The 23,937-nt window shown below is 44.0% G+C and overlaps 1 protein-coding gene across 2 annotated transcripts in view; it reads left to right on the top strand.

Annotated features, from left to right (window-relative positions):
• The first annotated feature begins 2,454 nt into the window (after positions 1-2,454).
• Positions 2,455-23,937, top strand: part of LOC124776632 (sodium-dependent nutrient amino acid transporter 1-like) — a 216,120-nt gene continuing 194,637 nt past the window's right edge. For both annotated transcript variants that reach the window (XM_047251720.1, XM_047251719.1), the window contains exon 1: positions 2,455-2,538. The gene's annotated coding sequence lies outside the window, so the exon portion shown is untranslated. The remainder of the gene's footprint in view (positions 2,539-23,937) is intronic.

The following is a 23,937-nucleotide window of genomic DNA, read 5'->3' as shown; positions in this document are numbered from 1 at the left end:
ATTGCTAGCACCCAGGTGATGAAAACCCAGTTACAACACTTGCCTAAAAAGAAGATACAAAGTTTTGGACACCCCTACAAATCAAATTAGAGCATGCACCCAGACCAGAGGACGTACAAAGGCAAGCGAATAAGTGAGCCCCTGTGATGACTGAAATAACATCACATACCATCTTACCCCATAAAGTTTCATTTAGTTTCCTCCTCCACTTCTGTGTGTTTCATTTTTCTTTTGTTAGGTCTTCCATTTCCAACTATTCCTCTGATATTTCTTTTCGTGTGTTAATCAATTGAATAAAATGCTCATAAATAGGCCAACAATGGAGGTGGCTTACAAAACACTCGTTCGACCTATACTTGAGTATTGCTCATCAGTGTGGGATCGGCACCAGATCGGGTTTACAGAGGAGATAGAGAAGATCCAAAGAAGAGCGGCGCGTTTCGTCAGAGGGTTATTTGGTAAGCGTGATAGCGTTACGGAGATGTTTAGCAAACTCAAGTGGCAGACTCTGCAAGAGAGGCGCCCTGCGTCGCGGTGTAGCTTGCTGTCCAGGAGCGTGGCAGAGATAAGTCCCTACAGTCGCATGAGGCTCTGTGTCCTCGATGGCTCAGTTGGATAGAGCGTTTGCCCTATGAGCAGGAGACCAAGGTTCAAATCTCAGTCGGGGGCACATTTTCAACTGTCTCCGTTGATACAGATCACCGCCTGTAAGCAGTTTATGGTCTGGATTTCATTGTAATTTGATTATTTAATAAGCTGTGAATCTTTCGTTGGCGAAAATTTAATAGCGTGAAAAATCATTTAAGATAAGAGAATTTTTTTGCGGTTGCAAACCATTCATTATAATGCTTCTCCTACCTGCCTCACACACGTCACTACACATTAACGCATTTGCAGCATTATTGGGTCACACTGCAGTACGTTTGACCTACATTTAACAGTCTTATGTAATGCGAAACATACCTTGCCTTCACGGTACTTTAATAGCATTATGCAATGAAATAAAAGTGTTGACGTAGTTATCTGTCCAGCACGTAGAGTAAAACAGCTTCAACGGTATAACCGTCTACTAATCTACAAAGTTCCTGATTTTGATCTGAGAACAGGTTTATAATTCTTCAACGACACGGATGTCACGTCAGAGTGGCTTAGATGATCTGACCGTACGTTGCACTGTGTACATCAGGGTGAACGGAGATTAAATCATACACTTTCTATGCACAATTTATTACTGATGCCTTAAAACCACATACTGTTTGACTCACAAGAATTGCACAAGTGTCATTTGTTTTGCTGCGCAAGGTATAACTTCTCAACAGTTTTGTGTTTTAACTCCTTGTGGATGTAAGCAACGAAGTAAGGTTTGTTGTGACAATAAGAATGAATTTGGTGATTAAATTTTCATTTGATACTAACTAGCCGTCTACTGGAGACTCTACTAAAATGGTGCAGCAAAACGTAGTTATTGGCCTGCTTTGATCTGTTATCACATACATACAGCTTCCCGAGAAAAGTTTCCATCGCCAGAAAAGAGTAAATGTTGTTATAAAACACTATCTGAAAGCCGAATGATATCAGCTATTTTGTTATGTTAAATATTGTGCTAGTACCTTATACCTTCCTTATGTGATATTCAACTTAAGTTGGAGATATTCATTGTCCCTTTGCTGCATGTATTCCAATCTCTGTCTTCCTCTACACTTTTTACCCTCTATAGCTCCCTCTAGTACCATGACGGTAATTCAGTGATGTCTTAACAAATGTCCTACCACCCTGGCCGTTTTTCTTGTTAGTGTTTTCCATATAACTCTTTTTTCGACGATTCTCTGCAAAAGAGGCGCTCTGTATCGCCGTGTAGCTTGCCGTCCAGGTTTCGAGAGGGTGCGTTTCTGGATGAGGTATCGAATATATTGCTTCCCCCTACTTATACCTCCCGAGGAGATCACTAATGTAAAATTAGAGAGATTCGAGCTCGCACGGAGGATTTCCGGCAGTCGTTCTTCCCGCGAACCATACGCGACTGGAACAGGAAAGGGAGGTATAATGACAGTGGCACGTAAAGTGCCCTCCGCCACACACTGTTGGGTGGCTTGCGGAGTATAAATGTAGATGTAGATGTAGAAAATCATTCGAACGGAAGCCGTGGATGGTTCTTCTCACTATTATTTTGGGAGCTTCTCTTTAAATCACAAAGGAAGGGAGAGGTGTAGTGGTGCTTGAGCCACGCGTTTGTTACGTCGTCCTCGAGGTAAAACTCGGAAGAGGGCTTGCAGCTGCCACGGCTCTTCCATACATCTTCCCGCAGAGCAGTGCTTTTCGCGGAGCAGGGTCACGTGCGGCCCACCGCGGCCCGTGCGTCATGCGCTCCCACCTGCGCGCCCCTGGCGTCCCCAGAGCCGGCGGCCGCCTTATAGCCGCCCGCTCCCGCGGAGTGGAGGCCACAGTGGCTCGACAACCACCGCCGTGTCGCCAGTCAGTCAGTCTGCAGCCGCAGCCCCTGGGAGAACGCCGCTCGCAGACACCTGCCGGCTCCTCCAGGTGAGTCGCCGCCGTCTCCTAGCAACGACGCTGTTTCTGCTGCAGCAGTCACCCCGGAGCTTCGCATTAAAACCAGCAGTGGGGTGAACAGTTATCTGTCGCTAAGATGTGTCGTGCGAGTGCGAAAATTGTGATAGGGTAAATAGATATGTATCTGAGTCTTGTCTTTGCGCTGTGTTGTTCGAGTGCGATATAAATATTGCATGTGACGAGTTTCAACTGTGTATCTGTTTGTAAATTATATTTGAAAAGCAGTTGCGATTTACAATTAGAACGGAGCTATTTCACGTACGTAATGAATTTGTAAAATTTTGAATACTGGACTTCAAAATTAAGCAAATTGATTTTCGTAAGCCTGTGGCTGGAGGCTGTAAGATCCGTGATCATATAATCGAGTAAATGGAAATAACAGAGTGCGTCAGTCAATATACAAATGTCATAACTTTTGATAGGTGGTTTAGGCTTGAAATCGTACAGATTACAGACACAGTCAAAAGCAAAGGTAAATTGGTGACTGACACTTTAAGCCATTCTCATTTCCTTATGAACTTTTTCTACGGTACAATATTTTTGTAACTATTTTGTGTTACATGTGAACGGGTAAGAAACGTCACATTACTGTTATAGATATCTTCCAGAGTTGTTAATACAGTAGTGAATCTCACTTCTAGCAAGAAAATTACGTTCAGGTAGAAAATATACACAGTCATTTGCGCATAAATTCTTCTAACAACTCATCAACTGAAAACTTTTTACTGTATAAACGAATTTCCGAAGCTGCGGGGGTGTATTTATGACACTGCTTCAAATATAGACTACAGAGAAATCATGTAATGTCTCTAATGAATTTGCACAATATTAGCTTGCATATCATAAAATTAAATAGTGACATCTGTGTTAGTTGCTTTGATCTTCCGCGTCTGTATGTGATCAGTTTAAATATCTTTGAGTGTCACACACTTGTTCTACGACACAGTTGTTGGTTTTTTGTTTGTGAGTCATATTTTTCAGTTCATAGCGACTATATTAGCAACAATGATGAATGCTAGAAACAGAAATATAAACTTAAAACGATGTACTCTTGAGGTACCTTGTTCAAGCAAAGCATGCTCTTTCAATAAATTAAAACGTTTCTGCATTTCCAAATTTTCACAGGACTTTGCAAATATACAAACTTAATCAAGCTTCAATAAAGCTGATTCACTTCTCGTTCCACCTTTTGTTCAGTTTACGTCACTTTGGTTAGTAGGTGTTGGTTAGTAGCAGTCCACCGATCACACTATGACCACGTTAATTGATCAAACAGTGCACATAATTCTTAGAAAATATTTCTCAAGTGGTTACATGCAGACCATGAACAGGTTCTTCAGTCTGTCAATGTGAGGCACAAGGAAGTATAATATGGAAAAAAATGCCTCTAATCTCTTAGCAATAAGCTTTCCTTTGATTATTTCACACCGTAGACTCTGCAGAGTAATAATTCGTGTGAACTTTGCTCATTCATCAAATTAAGCATAGGGCGGAGAGAAGACTGCATTGCGAGCAGCGTGGAGGAATAAACCCTTGTTGCAGAAGTATCGTTGGCATTTGATAGATTCTCGTTGCTCGTTTGGTGTTACTGTTAAAGTGCTTCAAGAAGCGTCAGGATCCATGTTATTACAGCCAGCAAATGTAAGGTTCCAAGAAGTTAGCTTTTCTAGATCTGTCAACAGAGTAGTGGAAACAATTGACTCTTCAAACCATTATGAAGCGCATGGCAGAGGGTACTTCCAACTGTGCAAGTTATTAGGACATCTTCCCGTTCCATCTATGTACTGACCGCTGGAAGACTAATTGCTCAAACGCCTCTGTGCGCGCTGCGATGAGTTTAGTGTAGTTCTTGCGACCCGTGCGAGAGCGATACCTACGGCTTGTAGTATTTCCCTAGATTAATCACTTGAAGCTGGGTCTTGAAACTATGTAAGTAGCCTTTTTCTGGAAAGTTTGCGTCATCTTACACCGTCTGTCAGGTCAATAGTTCAGTTTCTTCACTATCTTCATGACACTCTCCGATGAGTCAAAGAAACCTGTGACCATACCTGCTGCCCTTCTCTGTATACTTGCAATATCCACTGTTAGCCCTATTTGGGATGAGTCCCTAGACTTGAGCAGTGCTCTTAAATGGGTCTCAAGACTGTTTTATAAGCAATATCCTTTGCTGAATGACAGCATTTCCGTAATACTCTAACCGTTCATTTTCATATCCCTACAAATTATTACACCTAGGTACTTCAGATGCGTCGTTTATATTATAGGCATAGGAGACTAAGTGTATTCGTTCTTGAACTGCACAATTTTATGTTTTTGAACTGTCGAAGTAATTTCCCAAACTTAGCACCTCTTTGAAATTTTAACAAGATCAGAATGAATATTTTTGCATCTTTTTTTTTCAAATAGAAGTTCATTAAAGATAAGCACATCATCAGCGAAATGTCTTAGGTTGCTAGTAATATTGTCTGCAAGTTCATTAACACATAGCGTGAGCAGCAAGGGTCCCAACACACTTTCCTGGGGCACACCTGAAGTTGCTTCTTTATCTGTCTATGACTCTTCGTCCAAGATAACACGCTGTGTTCTTACTATCAAAAAATCCTCAAGCCAGTCACAAAGTTCGCTTGTTATCCCATACGATAGTATTTCCATAATAAACGAAGGTGTATAACTATCTTAAATGATTTTTGGAATTCAAGAAGTGCTGCACCTGACTGACTTAATCCATGGTTCTCAGAATTTCATGTGAGGAAAGTGCGAATTGGGTTTTACGTGATCCATGTTTTCGGAATTCATATTGGTTGGTACGGAGCAGGTTATTCTGGTGGAGATATCCCATTACGTTTGAAATGGGAATTTGTACAAAGATTCATCAACAGATGGATGTCAGGGTTCTTGCATGGTAGTCTTGTGGATCACTTCTGACAATCCTCTTGTAGACAGGTGTGACCTATGGTTTCTTTCAGCACTGGGCATGGTATTTTGTTTGAGAGATGTCCATTAGATTATGGTTAACAGAGGAGATAACTCAGCCCCAAATTCAATACAGTCTCTGACAGGGATTCCATCAGGACGTGGAGTTTTGTGCAATTTCATCGATTTCATCTGTTTCTCTCTCTCACTCTCATTTTTTTCCTTTTTTTTTTTTAATCAAATACATCCAAAATACTTTTCCTTCCGGTTTCTACCCTGTCCATGCTTCAGATTCACATGTAACGCTGTTCTCCACGGAAGTGCCTCCTTTGTCCTAGGATTACATTAGAGAATAAGAAATTTACTCTGTTGCTTAAAGCGCTCTACAAATGCCCCGGATGCTTATTACGTTCTTCGCTTCGGCCACAAGGTACTTTATATCTATTCCATTTGCAGCTCTGAATACTTCATTATTATCGTTCTTCGACTTCCCGATTTTCTCTAAACAAAAACTTGATATGAAATACTGAAATATTTTTACCGGTTGTGTGATGAGCGTTTGGTACACCCACGACCAACGATTGTTCCAAGAGAGATGGACTGTAGCTCTACATGCAGCGTTTGTATTCACCGTTGGTAACTAGTCGGGCTGCTCGGGCTTTACCAGTTATGTCTGTAGCGCAGGTTAACAGGAACTGCTCAAACTTGCCACTGGAAGGAGCAGAAGAGAGGTAAACGTAAAACCGCGAACCGAGGTTCGGGCATGTAAAGCAAACTAGAGAGGACGTTGCACGTATTAGATGTCTAAAGTTAGCGTAAAATATGGGTCGATCCAGAAGTCTACAAGAGGGGAACTGTATAACCTATGAGTTACTTCTTTTACGCTTTCCGATTCCTGCATTATTATGCTTCGCCAAAAGAAAGTATACATACCTAACACTCGACGTATTTTCAGGAATTTTGAGTATAGAACGTTTATTGAGATGACAGACAGAAAATTTGGAGAGTGAAGTTCATAAATATTCCTGCCTGCAAAGGAAAAGGAAAGAAAATAAAGGTGCAATTCTTCCGAATAAAGGAATTTGCTCATACTACACGGTCCCTCGCATTAATGTGTCCACCTGTCAAATGCCTGAATAACCACCCTTTTGAAGCGGGGAGGTGCTGCAAGCTGCCGACAGGATGCGCAGTCATGCCCACTGCAGTGCAGTGGCCAGCTGCGTTAGGTTTCTCGGGTATCGAAGTGGTCCCACAGATTCTAGATTGGGCATAAATCCAGGGAGTTTGGTGGTCAGAAGAGTACGGTAAGCTCGTCCTAGTGTTCTTCGAACCACGCGCGTACTCTACGAGCTGTGTGACACGATGCATGGTCCTGTCGATAGATGCTATCGGGCTCAGGAGAAAACAAATAGCATGTAGGTTGAAGGATGGCCCCAAGGATTGCGGCATACTTGTGTTGTCACACTGTGCCTTCCAGAATGACGAGATCTCGTGAACGCCACGAAATCCTTCCCCAGACCATAATGGTCTTGAGGAGAGACTGTTGTACACCCTTAGTTCAGTGGGTGGTTAGTTGCTCACCAGTTGCACGTCATTCACCTGTACACATTTTCGCAGCTGTCGTTCAGTCCCGTCACCTATGGTCTGTGGTGCGTCGCAGTTGCCCCGGCGCTGCTTTTCATAGCGCTGTTTTGCCATCCATGGTACACTTTAACCATAGCGGCACGCGAACAGTTTACAAACTTACCCGTTTCAAAAATTCTTCCGCCCTTGGCCCAAAAGCCAATGATCATCCAGTCAAACAGCTTCGTTCCCACTTTACGACAGCGACTGTACTGTGTGGTACATCCCCGCGACGATCTTTACAGTATATACCCTCCACTGCTAGTGCTGTCACCCACCGTCTGTGAGTAGTTACTACAGGTTGATACTGAAAATAGGCGGTTGTCAATGGACCGTGTATGTTGTAGCTACTCTTCGGACTTGGTCTTAAGGAAAAGAAGTAGTTCATTGCCTTTTGTGGAAGTAGACTGCATGTAGGTTGGAAAATGCTTCAAAGCACGCTCGTGTTTGACAGCAGACTATCTTCTCGCCTCAGTATTGGCAGCCGTAAAACCACGACATTACCTGTGTGTGTCGCTAGTAACAGCAGTGTTGCGCTTTCGCTCACCGTCGGTTGTAACGGCAGTTTACTGCTCTCGGCGTGACCACCTGCGCCTTGCTGACGACGCATGTAATCACCAGAAGTTCACCATTGCTATAAGTACCCAGATGTATAAATCATGTGTGTTACTTGTAGAAATTCCTGTATGTGTTTTCAATACGATCACCATTAGCTCCCCTCGTTGGAAGGGTCCTTAGGAGGCAATTTGCCATTCTCCATCGGTAATGTCCATCTGTATACGACAATAATAAAATCATGGTGATTAAATCTAGTTTTAGCACAGAGTCTACTCCCGTCTAAAAGCACCAAATGCGCCAACGAATGTTATGTAAAATCTCCAGAGCTGAGTGTTTATACGAACTGGACGCCAACCAGACTAGAGGCAGACATTTTTGCAATTTCATATACTTTTTCATTTACGCGCAGAACCTAGTTCCTATGAACACTTTAGTTACCCCGTATTGGAAACAGACTTCACCTTTTATAAAGCTGATGACGGACATTTAGAAACAGAAAGTGTATACATGTTTAACGTTACTTTTTAACAGTAAGCGTAGGCCCGTTTCATTTACGGGTGTCAAGTACGCGAATATTTTGCAGTATAATTTCTACTTAACGTTTGTACATAAAAGAGCAATTATATGCATTGGAATCATTTTTTGATCTTCCTGTGACTTTTCACTCGCTTTGAATATGGGAGATATTCGCTCTAATCTATAAAATTTTCTTTACTATATCTTTAACTACCACCGTGTTGTGGAGAATGTGGCTAAATGAAGGGAGGTAGAAGGGTGAATGTTTGTTGTAAGAAACATTGTGGTATTCCCGTGTACTGGTGTGGGGTAATGTGACAAACGTTAATGATGAGGGATGGATGGAAACTTGAAACTTACTCGACATCTATGCGACTCGTCGTTCAGTTAGAAATGAACAACACGTTGGAAAATAAAGGCATGTAGTAATGGAGTATCTAATCTTTACCAGTTCTGTTATAAAAATTTAGAAAGATTAAATCTATGATTTATCCCTCCAAGAACCAAGTCCATATGAGTTTACGTACTGTTAATGCTACAGAGACAGCCTTGCCTAAAATAAATCTCCATTACATTATATGTAAGCTAAGTGTTGTACATTTAACGACGTGCACTGTTTTCAATATTTCGTTTTGTTGCAGAAAACAGATGTTACAGTCCGGCAGGTTGTAAGGTTAACTTTACGAATTACATATGATGGTCTCTTTCGCTTTCGTCAATGCATGACAATGTTTTGTCAGCTTGGGCCAGTTAATATCGTAAGAAATAGCTGAAAGAGCTTAAGTGGTTAGCTGTTCGTCCGATAGTGTCCAGTGGTCTCATTTGAGCTCTTTACAGCTTTACTGGTGACACAGATTTCTAGCCTGTAAACACCTCTGCCTCCAACATCGCCTGCCCCTGACCTAACGAGGCCGGCCGAAGTGGCCGTGCGGTTAAAGGCGCTGCAGTCTGGAACCGCAAGACCGCTACGGTCGCAGGTTCGAATCCTGCCTCGGGCATGGATGTTTTTGATGTCCTTAGGTTAGTTAGGTTTAACTAGTTCTAAGTTCTAGGGGACTAATGACCTCAGCAGTTGAGTCCCATAGTGCTCAGAGCCATTTTTTGACCTAACGAGACCATCGGCTCGTAGACGAGTCGATTAACTCCTATGCGCATGAAAAACAGTCTTAGACAGACAATGATTTGCCCGTTCCGATAAAAGAGTCAATAAACTTTACCTAGGATTTAATAAGTCGGTAATGCTCGTTTAAGGCGCCGTCCAGCTATGTCAAGCAATTGCCTTTCACAAATAAGGGAAGTCATGTTTCTCTTTCTAGCATTGTAAGTCATTTTGATAGATTCCTGTTAAGCTACACACTGTCTGTTCAAAAGTGTTCGGAGACCATTACGAAATTCTGGAATGAACCACTAGATGTCATTAGAAGCAGAACCGCCATTATAAAAGGAGGCAGACAGTATGGTGCCCTCGGCAGAGAAACAGTTACAGCAGAATTGCTGTGTCACGACAGTTCAGCGACTTCGAATGATACTTAGTCATTGTATGTCAACAGAGCAAAAAATCCACGAGATACATTTCAGCCTTCTAAAGCTGCTCAAGCTGGTGATGTGATTATGAAGTGTAAACATAAAAAAAAAATCAGATGAAATCACTCGCGAGTTCCAAAGTGCTACCAGCCGTCCATCTGGCACAATGACTGTACGTAGGGAGTTAGCAAGAAGGGGGTAAGATGCCCGAGCAGTTCCTCATAATCACACATTTCTGTAGCCAGTTCTAAGAGACACTTGAGGTGGTGTGAAGGGTGATTCCAAGGGACAGTGGATACATGGAAACGAATGATTTGGAGTGATGAATCACGCTACATCCCGTGGCAATCCACTGGAATGGTTCAAGTTTGGTGAATGCCTGATGAACGTTACGTGCCATAATGTGTAGTACGAACAGTGTATTGCGAAGGATGTGGTGTTACGGTGTGGCGGTGTTTCTCGTGGCTAGGGTGTGGCCCTCTTAAGCGCTCAAGAAAACATTAAATGTCGAAGAAAATGAACACAGCCTTGTGTACTGCATACAATTCGGAGACGATGATTGTATCAGTTTGTCAAAGTGCCCTGTCGTATAGCAGCACCTATAACTCAACGGTTTATGCACAGTAACATTCCTGAAGTGGAAGGTCCTGCCCGAGGTCTCGATCTGGCGTCAGTAGAAAATCTGTGGGATGAGTTAGAACGTCGACCTCGCTCCCGACCCTGGTGTCCCACATAGCTACCTTTCTCATTGAAAGAGACCCCCAGCAAGGTTCAAGCCGTTATAGAGGCGGAGGGTGGACACACTGCATATTACACTACTGGCCATTAAAATTGCTACACCAAGAAGAAATGCAGATGATAAACGGGTATTCATTGGACAAATATATTATACTAGAACTGACATGTGATTACATTTTCACGCAATTTGGGTGCATAGATCCTGAAAAATCAGTACCCAGAACAACCAACTCTGGCAGTGATACGGTGGTGGTGGTGGTTAGTGTTTAACGTCCCGTCGACAACGAGGTCATTAGAGACGGAGCGCAAGCTCGGGTTAGGGAAGGATTGGGAAGGAAATCGGCCGTGCTCTTTCAAAGGAACCATCCCGGCATTTGCCTGAAACGATTTAGGGAAATCACGGAAAACCTAAATCAGGATGGCTGGAGACGGGATTGAACCGTCGCCCTCCCGAATGCGAGTCCAGTGTGCTGACCACTGCGCCACCTCGCTCGGTGGCCTTGATACGCCTGGGCATTGAGTCAAACAGAGCTTGGATGGCGTGTACAGGTACAGCTGCCCATGCAGCTTCAACACGGTACCACAGTTCATCATAAGTAGTGACTGGCGTATTGAGACGAGCCAGTTGCTTGGCCACCATTGACCAGACGTTTTCAGTTGGTGACAGATCTTCAGAATGTGCTGGCCAGGGCAGCAGTCGAACATTTTCTGTATCCAGAAAGGCCCGTACAGGACCTGCAACATGCGGTCGTGCATTATCCCGCTGAAATGTAGAGTTTCGCAGGGATCGAATGAAGGTTAGAGCCACGGGTCGTAACACATCTGAAATGTAACGTCCACTGTTCAAAGTGCCGTCAATGCGAACAAGAGGTGACCGAGACCTGTAACCAATGGCACCCTATACCATCACGGTGGGTGATACGCCAGTATGGCGATGACGAATACACGCTTCCAATGTGCGTTCACCGCGATGTCGCAAAACACGGATGCGACCATCATCATGCTGTAAACAAAACCTGGAGTCATCCGAAAAAATGACGTTTTGTCATTCGTGCACCCAAGTTCGTCGTTGAGTACACCATCGCAGGCGCTCCTGTCTGTGATGCAGTGTCAAGGGTAACCGCAGCCATGGTCTCCGAGCTGATAGTCCATGCTGCTGCAAACGTCGTCGAACTGTTCGTGCAGATGGTTGTTGTCTTGCAAACGTCCCCATCTGTTGACTAAGGGATCGAGACATGGCTGCACGATCCGTAACAGCCATGCGGAAAAGATACCTGTCATCTCGACTGCTAGTGATACGAGGCCGTTGGTATCCAGCATGGCGTGCCGTATTACGCTCTAGAACCCACCGATTCCATATTCTGCTAACAGTCATTGGATCTCGACCAACGCGAGCAGCAATGTCGCGATACGATAAACCGCAATCGCGATAGGCTACGATCCGACCTTTATCAAAGTCGGAAACGTGATGGTATGCATTTCTCCTCCTTACACTAGGCATTACAACAACGTTTCACCAGCAACGCAAGTCAACTGCTGTTTTTGTATGATAAATCGGTTGGAAACTTTCCTCATGTCAGCATGTTTCAGGTGTCGCCACCGGCGCCAACCTTGTGTGAATGCTCTGAAATGCTTATCATTTGCGTATCACAGCATCTTCTTCCTGTCGGTTAAATTTCGCGTCTGTAGCCGGTCATCTTCGTGGTGTAGCAATTTTAATGGCCAGTAGTGTAGATATGCACTTTAAATTTGGTGTTTAATAGTGAATAATTAGTTTAAGACATGTATAGCTTTGAAATAATGTTTGCGGTCTTTCACTATTTTCAAGCTGTGTAAAGAGCTGTAGGAACGGGAAGGACTTACGGTTCGAGTTTAATGTCTTGCCGGCGCGGCGGCGAGGACAATGGCGTGGAAAGTGATACGACGTGTCCATGTGTCAAGAATGTGTACAGCTTTCGATTGTAATAAGACATGAATCCACATAACCCCTAAATCAGCTTGGGTGGACTAAAGTATGAACCACACTCCTACGGAAAACAAAAACTGCAGCATAATCTTTCCCGGTTTAATGGACCAGAGTAGGCTCCAGTACAGTCATATCTCGGAAACTACGAAATTCTCGAGAGAACAATTATTCATGGCTCACATTACTTTTTCGGGTAATAATAACGTGAAGTAAGATAATTTTTGCGGCTGGTGACGTAGTTTGACTGATAAAAATAACTCCGTCCGAATAGGTGCCGCGTTACTGACCGACCGCCACGTCATCCTCACCCTATAAGCGTCACAGGTTGCGGGTATGGCGACGCATGTGGTCAGCGGACAGCTCTCCCGGCCGTTGTCAGTTTTCGTGACCGGAGCCGCTGCTTCTCAGTCAAGTAGCTCCTCAAGTGGCCTCATTAGGACTGAGTGCACCCCGCTTGAAAACAGCCCTCGGTAGACCAGGACGGTCATCCATCCAAGCACTAGCCAAGCGCGACAGCACTTAACTTCGGTGATCTGACGAGAAACAATTTTACCACTGTGGCAAGGCTGCTGACTGGTGTGACGGATGGTCCAGTAAAAATACAATTTTGTTTTCTATTTAGATGAAAGTTTCACCTTTGTGCTTCTGCATTACTTAAAACTATCGACTTAGTTACCTAGTACTATGAAAATTTTTTGTGCTTCAATTTCATTACTTAACTGTCCAAGAAGTGGCTTTTCAAAATCATTCATCGTCTATGAAATTGTGATTTCTATCTTCAATCTACCTATGTATCTAACTTCTATCTCGCATACATATACAAACTTAAGTCGCCTGCCACGTTTCTGTGTGTATGTCCAGGGTAAAGTCAGGAGCAACTGTAGCGATTTTGTGTACGGTTTTCAGTAATAAATAGATTGATTTAAGAGGAAGGTTTGGATGTGCAGTTTATAAATGTTTCTACAAAATTGCTGAACTACAGTGAATTAAAGTTACCTGTCGCTGTGAAAATTATCAGCCATTTATCTAGTGATAAATGGCAGAGCTCCTTGGAACCACTGTGACTCGTACGGCCTGGCGCTGCTGCCGCTCCTGCCTCGTATCATTGTTGTGTGGCAGACGGTGCTTTGTAGTTGCAAGGGATGATTCGTATTGAATGGTGGGTAGCAGAGGCTGCTTCGTACCATAGTTTCATGTTAGACTATACTTCATACCAATGTTTCTTGGGGGAGAGCGTATCCCAGTGATATTGCCTGGCAGTGTCATGTTATGTAGGGAAACGCGAAAAAGGTCACGTAGAAAATGTAGCTCGCACTGCGCTGCCACTGGAGTCGCGCAGCCAGTAACTGGACAAGGGTTTCGTCGGACTCAGTTGTGGTCTGTCGGACAGCCATACTGATACTGCTACCAGGCTGCTGCAAAGTTAACGTAGCTCATGCCAAAATGGTGTTGCAGTCGCTGGGCCGGGCTGCGGGGTAGCTTGCAACTCCCGCCGTTGTCAAGGGGTGTCACGCAAAACGCTAATTGATTATGGAACAAATAACATTCGTTACTCAAGAGAACTTTCCTGCGCTGCGCTGCTAAATCGTTTAAGTTATATGAAAACGATGATAATCAGGTACCTAACATTATTCTCTGAATTTTAATCGAATTTTAATCATATCTCTACGCAATGGCCTCGTCAACAAAATTACCACTATGCCACACAAGTAGTCTTGGTATAAATATTGTGCCACCTGTAAAAAGAAGTGGTGGGTCGCTAGTTTTCTATAAAATAGGTTCATGTAATGGACAAATACCAAATGACAGCTTCAAAATGGTTCAAATGGCTCTAAGCACTATGGGACTTAACATCTGATGTCGTCAGTCCCCTAGAACTTAGTACTACTTAAACCTAATTAACCTAAGGACATCACACACAGCCATGCCAGAGGCAGGATTCGAACCTGCGACCGTAGCAGTCGCGCAAATGACAGCTTCATTTGTGTCATAGACGAGCAGCAAGGTTTCGTAAATAATTAAGAACGTTGTCCCAAGACAACAAGAACCGCTTCAAAAATTTAAATTTTATCTAAATACACTGGAAGCACGTCATCAGATTACCTTTTAGAGGAAGATGAAACTTACATGGTCTCCCGTGTCATTCATGCCGGTTGCAGGCTAGTTTCAGACTCGTGTTACCATCGGGAAAACACTAGATTTCAGTTCATGAACGTCAGAGAACTATGAAGTCTCGTAGGTCAGATGTCAGAAGAATTGTGATAATCCAGAAATTTCATTTAACTTCTCTCGGCTGCAAACTTTTACTTGCTAATGAAGAAATTAATCAAACACAAATCCACCAAATAGTGCACAGCATTCCCACTTCCATCTTCAGCGCTACTGGAAGTGACAATATAATGATTCCTGGTTCGGCTGATTTTATTTAGGAAAAAGGGGATATAGTCCAAGTTGAAGATATAGAGCTTTTGAAACCTTGGTGAATAGAATAATTCGGTGTTGCTCGTGGCACACAGAATATTCTACCTCTGTAACAGTGCAGATATCTTACATGGCTACCTCAATATAGACGGTATTGCTGTGACCAAGCTGCGCGCGGTAGCTGTGGTTTGAGTCGTCTTACCACGGTTCGCGCGGCTTCCCCCGTCGGGGGGTTCGAGTACTCCCTCGGGCAGGAGTGTGTGTGTGTGTGTGTGTGTGTGTGTGTGTGTGTGTGTGTGTGTTGTCCTTAGCTTAAGTTAGTTTGAATTAGATTAAGTAGTGTGTAAGCCTAGGGACCGATGACCTCAACAGTTTGGTACCATAGGAACTTACCACCACCACTGCCATGACCAAATTCTCTGTGTTGATCAGCAAAGTTAAGCCTGTATAAAATACTCTCGGCCTTCTTGCCGCGTCAGTTCAGGGTAAAACCCCGATCAATCGACGATTTCCACCATCGTCTTCGTCAGGAGCAACTCGACGGTTTACCCTGAACTGACGCGGCAAGAAGTTTGAAGATGTTTTATACAACAGTGCCGTCGCAAAAGACTTTGTTCTCATCAAGATTAACCCTGCCTACAACACCTGATCGAAGAGCCATTATTCTACAAGTCACTCTCTCGTTCAACGCCAGCACAAAACAGCCCAGACCGATGCCATCAACATACATCAAAAAAGTTTTGCCTTACCTCGGTTCCGAGAGTTCCGAAACCTGAACAGAAAATTGGAATAGAGTTAAACATAAACATCATTTCCGCCCTTTTTATTGCTCATAAAAACACACATTGCATGTTGTACCACCATACAGCGAGACTTTCAGAGGTGGTGGTCCAGATTGCTGTACACACCGGTACTTCTAATACCCAGTAGCAAGTCCTCTTGCATTGATGCATGCCTGTATTCGTCGTGGCATACCATCCACAAGTTCAAGGCACTGTTGGTCCAGATTGTCCCACTCTTCAAAGGCGATTCGGCGTAGATACCTCATAGTGGTTGGTGGGTCACGTCATCCATAAACAGCCCTTTTCAATCTATCTCAGGCATGTTCGATAGGGTCCATGTCTGGAGAACATGCTGTCCTCTCTAGTCGAGCGATGTCGTTATCCTGAAGGAAGTCATTCACAAGATGTGCACGATGGGGGCGCGAATTGTTGTCGATGAAGACGAATGCCTGGCCAGTATGCTGCCGATATGGTTGCACTATAGGTCGGAGGATGGCATTCACGTATCGTACAGCCGTTACGGCGCATTACAAGACCACGAGCGGCGCTCGTCGGCCCCACATAATGCCACCACAAAGCAGCAGGGAACCTCCATCTTGTTGCACTTACTGGACAGTGTGTCTTAGGCGTTCAGTCTGGCCGGGTTGCCTTCAAACACGACTCCGACGATTGTCTGGTTGAAGGCATATGTGACAGTCATCGGTGAAGAGAACGTGATGCCAATCCTTAGCGATCCATTCGGCATGTTGTTGGCCCACCTGTACCACACTGCCGGCCGAAGTGGCCGTGCGGTTAAAGGCGCTGCAGTCTGGAACCGCAAGACTGCTACGGTCGCAGGTTCGAATCCTGCCTCGGGCATGGATGTCTGTGATGTCCTTAGGTTAGTTAGGTTTAACTAGTTCTAAGTTCTAGGGGACTAATGATCTCAGAAGTTGAGCTCCATAGTGCTCAGAGCCATTTGAACCATTTGTACCACACTGCATGATGTCGTGGTTGAAAATATGGACCTCACCATGGACATCGTGAGTGAAGTTGCGCATCATGCAGTCTTTTGCGCACAGTTTGAGTCGTCACACGATGTCCTGTGGCTGCACGAAAAGCATTATTCGACATGGAGGCCTTACTGTCAGGGTTCCTTCGAGCCATAATCCGTAGGTAGCGGTCATCCACTACATTAATAGCCCTTGGGTGGCCTGAGCGAGGCATGTCATCGATAGTTCCTGTCTCTCTGTATCTCCTCCATGTCCTAACAACATCGCTTTCGTTCACTCAGAGACGCCTGGACACTCCCCTTGTCGAGGGCCCTTCCTGGCACAAAGTAGCAATGCGGACGTGATCGAACCGCGGTATTGAGCATCTAGGCGTTGGTGAACTACAGACAACACGAGCCGTGTGCCTCGTTCCTCGTGGAATGACTGGAACTGATCGACTGTGGGATCCCTCCGTCTAATAGGCGCTGCTCATGCATCTTTAGGCGGGTTTAATGACATCTCTGAACAGTCAAAGAGACTGTCTCTATGATACAATATCCACAGTAAAGTCTATATTCAGGAGTTCTGGGAACTGGGGTGATGCAAAACTTTTTTTGAAGGCTTACAAAGTTTATGTGTATCTTTACATTCCATGTGCTGCCCAGAATTCCGATGCACGGATTACCTTATCATTGGCGACAACCAGATCGTCCGTGGAAACAGGTTCTGATAGTTTCCTGCAGTTGAATAGGTGCTGGTGGTCTTGAAGTTCACCGCACTCACGTAGTTCGTCCCCTGAGATGTATCCCCATTTCTTCATGTTCACTTTACACCGAGACACTCCAGTTCTCAGTCTGTTGACGATCTTCCATGTCCCATATGGAAGGTGAAGACCTGCAGCAAGTTCTTCTTTGGGGTTGTCCCGATATTTCTCTGATGGTGAGCTATGCCAGAGTTGTATCCTACGGTTTGCATATGTTTTAATTGGTTGCGTTGTCTGGAGGAAACTTTTTCTCAATTGGTTGAAGTTCTCTTCCAAACAGGGGGGGTGTCTTTGGCCCGTCTCCTGCTTCTTTCTTTCTATTTCAGCTGCCATTCTCCTTCTACGCCCATGAGGTAGTAGATTTTGTTAATAGGGGTTGCCCGCAAGCAGCCGGTTACAGTTCGTCCTGTTTCATTTAGAGCAATATTTACCATTTTGGCATGGCTGGTGTTCTGCCATACAGGTGCTGCATATTCAGCAGCGGAGAAGCACAAAGAAAGGGCAGATGTGCGGAGGACATGCGGATGTGCTCCCCAGTTGTTGCCGGTCAGTTTCCTAATAATGTTATTCTTAGCCCAGACTTTCATTTTTGTATATTTGAGGGAACGGTCCAACCTTACTCCAAGGTATTTTGGGGTGTCACAGTGGGTTAGCTGTTGACATCTTCAGGTTATTCTCAGTTCTCTGTTCCGTAACTGTAATGCACAGACTTGAGTTTGTGAAGGGTTTGGCTTCAGGTAGTTGGTATCGTAATAGTCAGGTAGCGTCTCAAGACATGTTGTGAGTTTTCCTTCCACCTCCTCAAAAGTCTACCTTGCAGAGCAAGTGCTGTGTCATCTGCGTAAATGAACGATCTTGTGACAGGGCGAACTGGCAGGTCGTTAGTGTAAATATTATACAACAGTGGGGCTAGCACACTTCGTTGGGGGGATACAATTTCTCTGTGTCCTCCATCGGCTCCTCTTGTTTTGTAGAGCAACAAAGAAACATCTGTTTTGTAGCAGACATCTCATAAACTGTGTTAGGTTGAAGTCTTTCATGGTGTCATAGGTCTTTATTAACAGTTTCCTGTGATTGATGGTGTCATATGCAGCAGTAAGATCAACAAAAACTACGCCGGTGATCTGCCCACGTTCATATCCAACTTCTATGTGTTGTGTCAGGTTCAAGATCTGTCCCCCTCCTGCTGGAGGCTCGAGTCCTCCCTCGGGCATGGGTGTGTGTGTTGTTCTTAGCATAAGTAAGCTTAAGTAGTGTGTAAGTCCAGCGACCGATGGCCCTAGCAGTTTGGTCCTTTAGGAATTTACGATCTGTCCACAACACGACCTCGCTTTGCGGAAACCCGAAGATGGCATAGGAGTGATATAGATCGGAAACTTTTGCATCTGTTGGTTGTTTCCCAGGTTTCAGTAGGGCCACAACTTTGGTTTTCCTTCAGATCTTTGGTATTTGCAATCTAGAGACGCAATCTAGGATCCACTTCTTGGTTGCTGGTCCAAACATTTTTATTTGTTCCGTCCTCAAATCATCTAATCCAGCGGCTTTATTGTTCTTCATTGGGCATAGTCTGCATGCTGTTAGCTATCGGCTACCCATCTGTTCACTGTACAGTACTCTGTAAGTGACTTCATGCTTATTTTTAAAGCCCATTGCATAGAAAGCATTTGTCAGCTGTTTACGGTTGATCAGATTTAACTGCAGATATTTTAGATTCACAATCCGTTGTCAGTATGTTAACAAAGAAGTAATGTCTGCGTCAGGCATCGATTAATTGGTAGGATACTATGAAAATGAAGATCTTCTTCAAAAAATCTTTTTGTAATATGCTTGTATGTCCTATTTAGGAATACCGTTATGAATGGGTTAGGTAACTCAGGTATTAACGTGCATGGTGGAGTGGTGACTTTGTGGAACCACTGAGCCAGCAGAAGGTATCAGAGATACACAGAGGAGAGCAGAACAGAGGTGATGGGTTTTTTTAATTTATGAGAATTTGAGAGGAAATAAGAAAAGAATATAAGCTGACAAACAAAGAAAGACGTCGAAGTCTCCTCAAAAGACTGCGTATGGATGGTTCAAATGGTTCTGAGCACTATGGGACTTAACTTCTAAGGTCATCAGTCCCCTAGAATTTAGAACTACTTAAACCTAACTAACGTAAGGACATCACACACATCCATGTCCAAGGCAGGATTCGAACCTGCGACCGTAGCGGTCGCGCGGTTCCAGACTGTAGCGCCCAGAACCGCTCGGCCATCCCGCCCGGCGACAGCGTACAGAATTTTGAGATTAGTTTTCAAGTAGTCGCAGTTCTCGCTTCCATTGCCACTAAAAGTTGCAACTCTTACGTCATCTAAAACTACGTCTATACTCTGTAAATCACTGTGTGAAGCAGGATGCTTTGTATACTATAGATAGTCCTCCACCCCTGCCCCTCCAGTTTCAGACTCTATTGTTCCGTGGGAAGAACAGTTGAATGAACATTTTCGTGACGTTTTCGCGCTTGCTGAACGAACTTGTGAAGATGCTTACTGCTCTTCTCTGGATATTTATTTCCTCTACAAATCCTTTCTACTATTGGACGCATACTAACGAGGAATATTCAAGTATAATTCAAACGAGGTTTTCGTAAACTACCTCCATCGTGGGGGCTATACTTTCCGAATAATCTTGCAGTGAATCTGTCATCTGCCTTTCTTGTAATTAGTATTAGGTGCACGGGGCACTTTAAGTAACTCTGTAGACACAGTCTCATATATTTAATGGACTGTGTCTGGCGATCATTTGTCAGTCTCGTAATCATACGGTAACGAGTTTTTAATCCTATTTATGTGCAGCATATTAGATTTGTCTATGCTGTGAGTCAACTATCAATCCTGTACCAGATCCCTTGTAGAGATTCCTGCATTTTACTGCAATGTTGTATCGTTGCGATTTCTCTCCAAGCAACGGCTTCCTCTACTAACAGCCACATGGTGCTTAGCCGCTTTATATATGAATAGAATGTGGGATTGGCCACTAGATGTCATGAGAGGCGAACCCCGACTATAAACGAGGCTGGAAGTATTATGTTGCCAGTTGAGAAGCAGTAACAGGAAAATGGGCCAATGGGAAGAGCTCAGTGACTTCGAACATGGCCTATTCGAGGGATGTCACCTGAGTAAAAAAATTCATCACGGCCTTTTCAATCCTTCTACAGCTGCCCGCGTCGACTGTTGGTAACGTGATTGTAAATCGGAGGCGTGAAGGAACAAGCATACCTAAACCAAGAGCAGGCAGACCTCGCGTAACCCTTCTGACGGAACGTCGAACATAGCGCAAAGTGAAAAAAAGGGGGTACAATGGTCAGGACGCTCCTCATAAGCCACCCATTTCTCTAGTCAGTGATAATCGCTTGAGGTGGTCTACAGGCGGACGCGATTGAACAGTGTATGACATGAAACGAATGACTTGGAGTGATGAATCAAGCTATATCCTGTGACAATCCGATGGAAGGGTTTGGGTTTGGCGAATAGTTGAGAACGTTACCTGCCGTAATGTGTAGTGCAAACAGTGAAGACGAAGGAGATGGTGTTACAATATAGAGGTGTTTTCGTGGTTAGTATGTGGTCTTCTTACGACGCTTAAAAAAACGTTAAGTGCAGAAGGATAGGAAGGCTTTCACAAGATTGCATACCAAGGACAGTAGAGGATCAGTTCGGAGAAAATGACTGTATCAGGATGGCAATGCACCTTTTCATAAAGCAGCATCTTTGAGGCAATGGTTTGTGCTCAATAACATTTCTGAAACGGACTAGGCAGCCCAGAGTGAACTAAATGGAGCACCATTGCTATAAGTTCGATCCCAGCGTTCATAAACACCTCCCTTCTCTGTGTCCGGTTCTTTAGGGACAATGGGCTGCTGTTACTCCACACACATTCAAACACCTCACTGAAGTTATCACCAGTAAAGTCCAAGCACTAATAAGGAGGAATGGTGGAGATACAGGGTAACTCATATTAATGGCCACTAACACGTGTCTGGTTAATTTTGGTCACATATTGCACTATACAATACTTTTGAACTTCGTCCTTTTATACTGTGCCGTGAAAATGTAAGGTACTCTTAAATTAACCAGGAAGAAAGTTCATAGTGACATTCATTTAATTCACTGAAACCACGAATTAAAATCATAACTTTTGTAGGGAGCACATTGTCTTCATGTGGGAGCGATCTAGATGGTTATAAAACAATAAACTGGTAGCCAAGATCGCAGGAATTCTTTTTATTCCATGATTATCGGTTTCGGCGAAACTAAAGCCGCCATCATCGGATCTTAGGACACATACAGGTTACAACATCAAGTGAGACAATGGTGATATTAATAGTTGCCTATAACACGCAGGCCTTACAAAATTGTCATATGTAGCACATGGGCGTCGAAGAAAGATGACATTATAAATGTTAAGTGTCTCCATCACACACAAGCGCAAGCTAGGTACCACCTATGTGCTACACATGACAATTTTGTAAGGTCTGCGTGTTATAGGCAACTGTTAATATCACCATTGTCTGACTTGATGTTGTAGCCTGTATGTGTCCTAAGATCCGATGATGGCGGCTTTAGTTTCGCCGAAACCGGTAATCATGGAATAAAAAGAATTCCTGCGATCTTGGCTACCAGTTCATTGTTTTATAACCATCTAGATCGCTCCCACATGAAGACAATGTGCTCCCTACAAAAGTTATGATTTTAACTATCAAAAGTTGCAGCGGAAATTTAAGGTACTCTTGAATTAACCAGGGAGGAGGTTCATAGTGACATTTATTTAATTTACTGAGAATAAAAATTGAAATCATGACACGCAAATATTATGAAAAGCTGAGTCTTAGGATAATCTGTTCCTCCATAGTACCAGCACCCCACGAAGGGACATGAGAATGTTAACAAGCATTTCTGAGAACAGCTGATCCAGCACATTAAGACAAGAAACACATAAACGAATGCTTGCAACTGCATTCAAGAGACACCTACTCAACAAAATGTGATTTACTCAACGTATCATTAACTGATTAATTGATGAGACAGTGGGTCTCGTAGAATTCCGTAAGTGCGTCTCTGCGTGATGATATTTACAGACATACCATCCATACAACTGATCAAGAATCAGTAGTTCTTCACTAGTAATACTGCGACATTCTTCCTCCCAGCTCACTGTTCCAACAGGGCAGATCGAAGATTCAATCACAAGACGCGTGTTCTGTGCGGCACTCTCTATAGTCCCTCATCCGGGATTTCGTTAGCAACGTTTCAGAAACCGTGAAACTGCCTGACACTACCCAACTGGCCAGTGTTCTAAATCCAGTTGACAACAGGATGCTCATCAACACAACTCGTGTCAATCGCTGGCCACAACCAAAAGTATCCATGCTAGTGCCACTTCACTTTCCTATTGTCCGCCCCCGGTAGCTGAGTGATCAGCGCGACAGAATGTCAATCCTAAGGGCACAGGTTCGATTCCCGGCTGGGTCGGAGATTTTCTCCGCCCAGGGACTGGGTGTTGTGTTGTCCTAATCATCATCATTTCATCCCCATCGACGCGCAAGTCGCCGAAGTGGCGCAAATCGAAAGACTTGCACCCGGCGAAAGGTCTACCCGACGGGAGGCCCTGGTCACACGACATTTATTTACGTTCCTATTACTTTTCTAAAATGCATTTATCATATGATTTCTTACAATGTCAGTTCAGAAACTTCAGAACATACGGTGACGGTCAAGGGCTTACAGCAGCACAACATGACGAACTGAACTAGTTCCCCCAGACCGCCATTACTCGCCACAGCGCGGCAAACAAGCTTTCTGCTCATACAATGAAGGCTTTCACGACCGAATGTTTCAGCTGCTGAGAATTTTTCTGGGTTGTATGGCCGTGGTCCATGGAACTCTTCAATCCCTGACGTTTCGTCCAAGGCTACGTTGGACATGTTCGGAGGTGCTCCTGGTTTTGCTGAGTCTTGCCGACTGACGAGTCGGACGTCGAAGAGCGGCCTAAGTACTGTGGAAAGTGGGCGTGGTCTGGATTTCACGTGATAGCAGAGATAAATCTTGTCAAAGATAAAATTTTTAACTATCGATTATAGTACGTCAAAGATAAAAACTTCTCATGGTAATTCTATAGCGCCACAGTACATATACCACTAAGTTTCATGGCTTCTTCTTTTCTGTTAAAATTATCCCCATCTTTATATATTTCGATGGTTTCTCTATATAGCCGTGGATAACAGTTCGAAATCTCACTACGTGATCACCTGATTGTAGAGCATGTTCCTCCAGGGCTGATTTGTCTGTTTTCCCTAGTCGGCTAAGACTTTTATATTCCTTCAACTGTGTATTCACACTTCTCTTTGTAGTTCCAATGTAGACCTTGCCACACGTACACGGAATCTTATATACACCACTTGCAGACAGAGGGGGACGTTTATCCTTAACGGAACGAAGTTAAAAATTTTATCTTTTACAAGGTTTATCTCTGCCGTCACGTGAAATCCAGACAACGCCCACTTTCCACAGTATTTAGGCCGCTCTTCGACGTCCGACTCGTCAGTCGGCAAGA

Source organism: Schistocerca piceifrons, chromosome 2 (genome assembly GCF_021461385.2).
Source record: "Schistocerca piceifrons isolate TAMUIC-IGC-003096 chromosome 2, iqSchPice1.1, whole genome shotgun sequence".
In the NCBI taxonomy this organism is placed as follows: Eukaryota; Metazoa; Arthropoda; class Insecta; order Orthoptera; family Acrididae; genus Schistocerca; species Schistocerca piceifrons.
The sequence above is the reverse complement of the archived record's forward strand: the minus strand, read 5'-3'. Positions and strand labels throughout refer to the sequence as shown.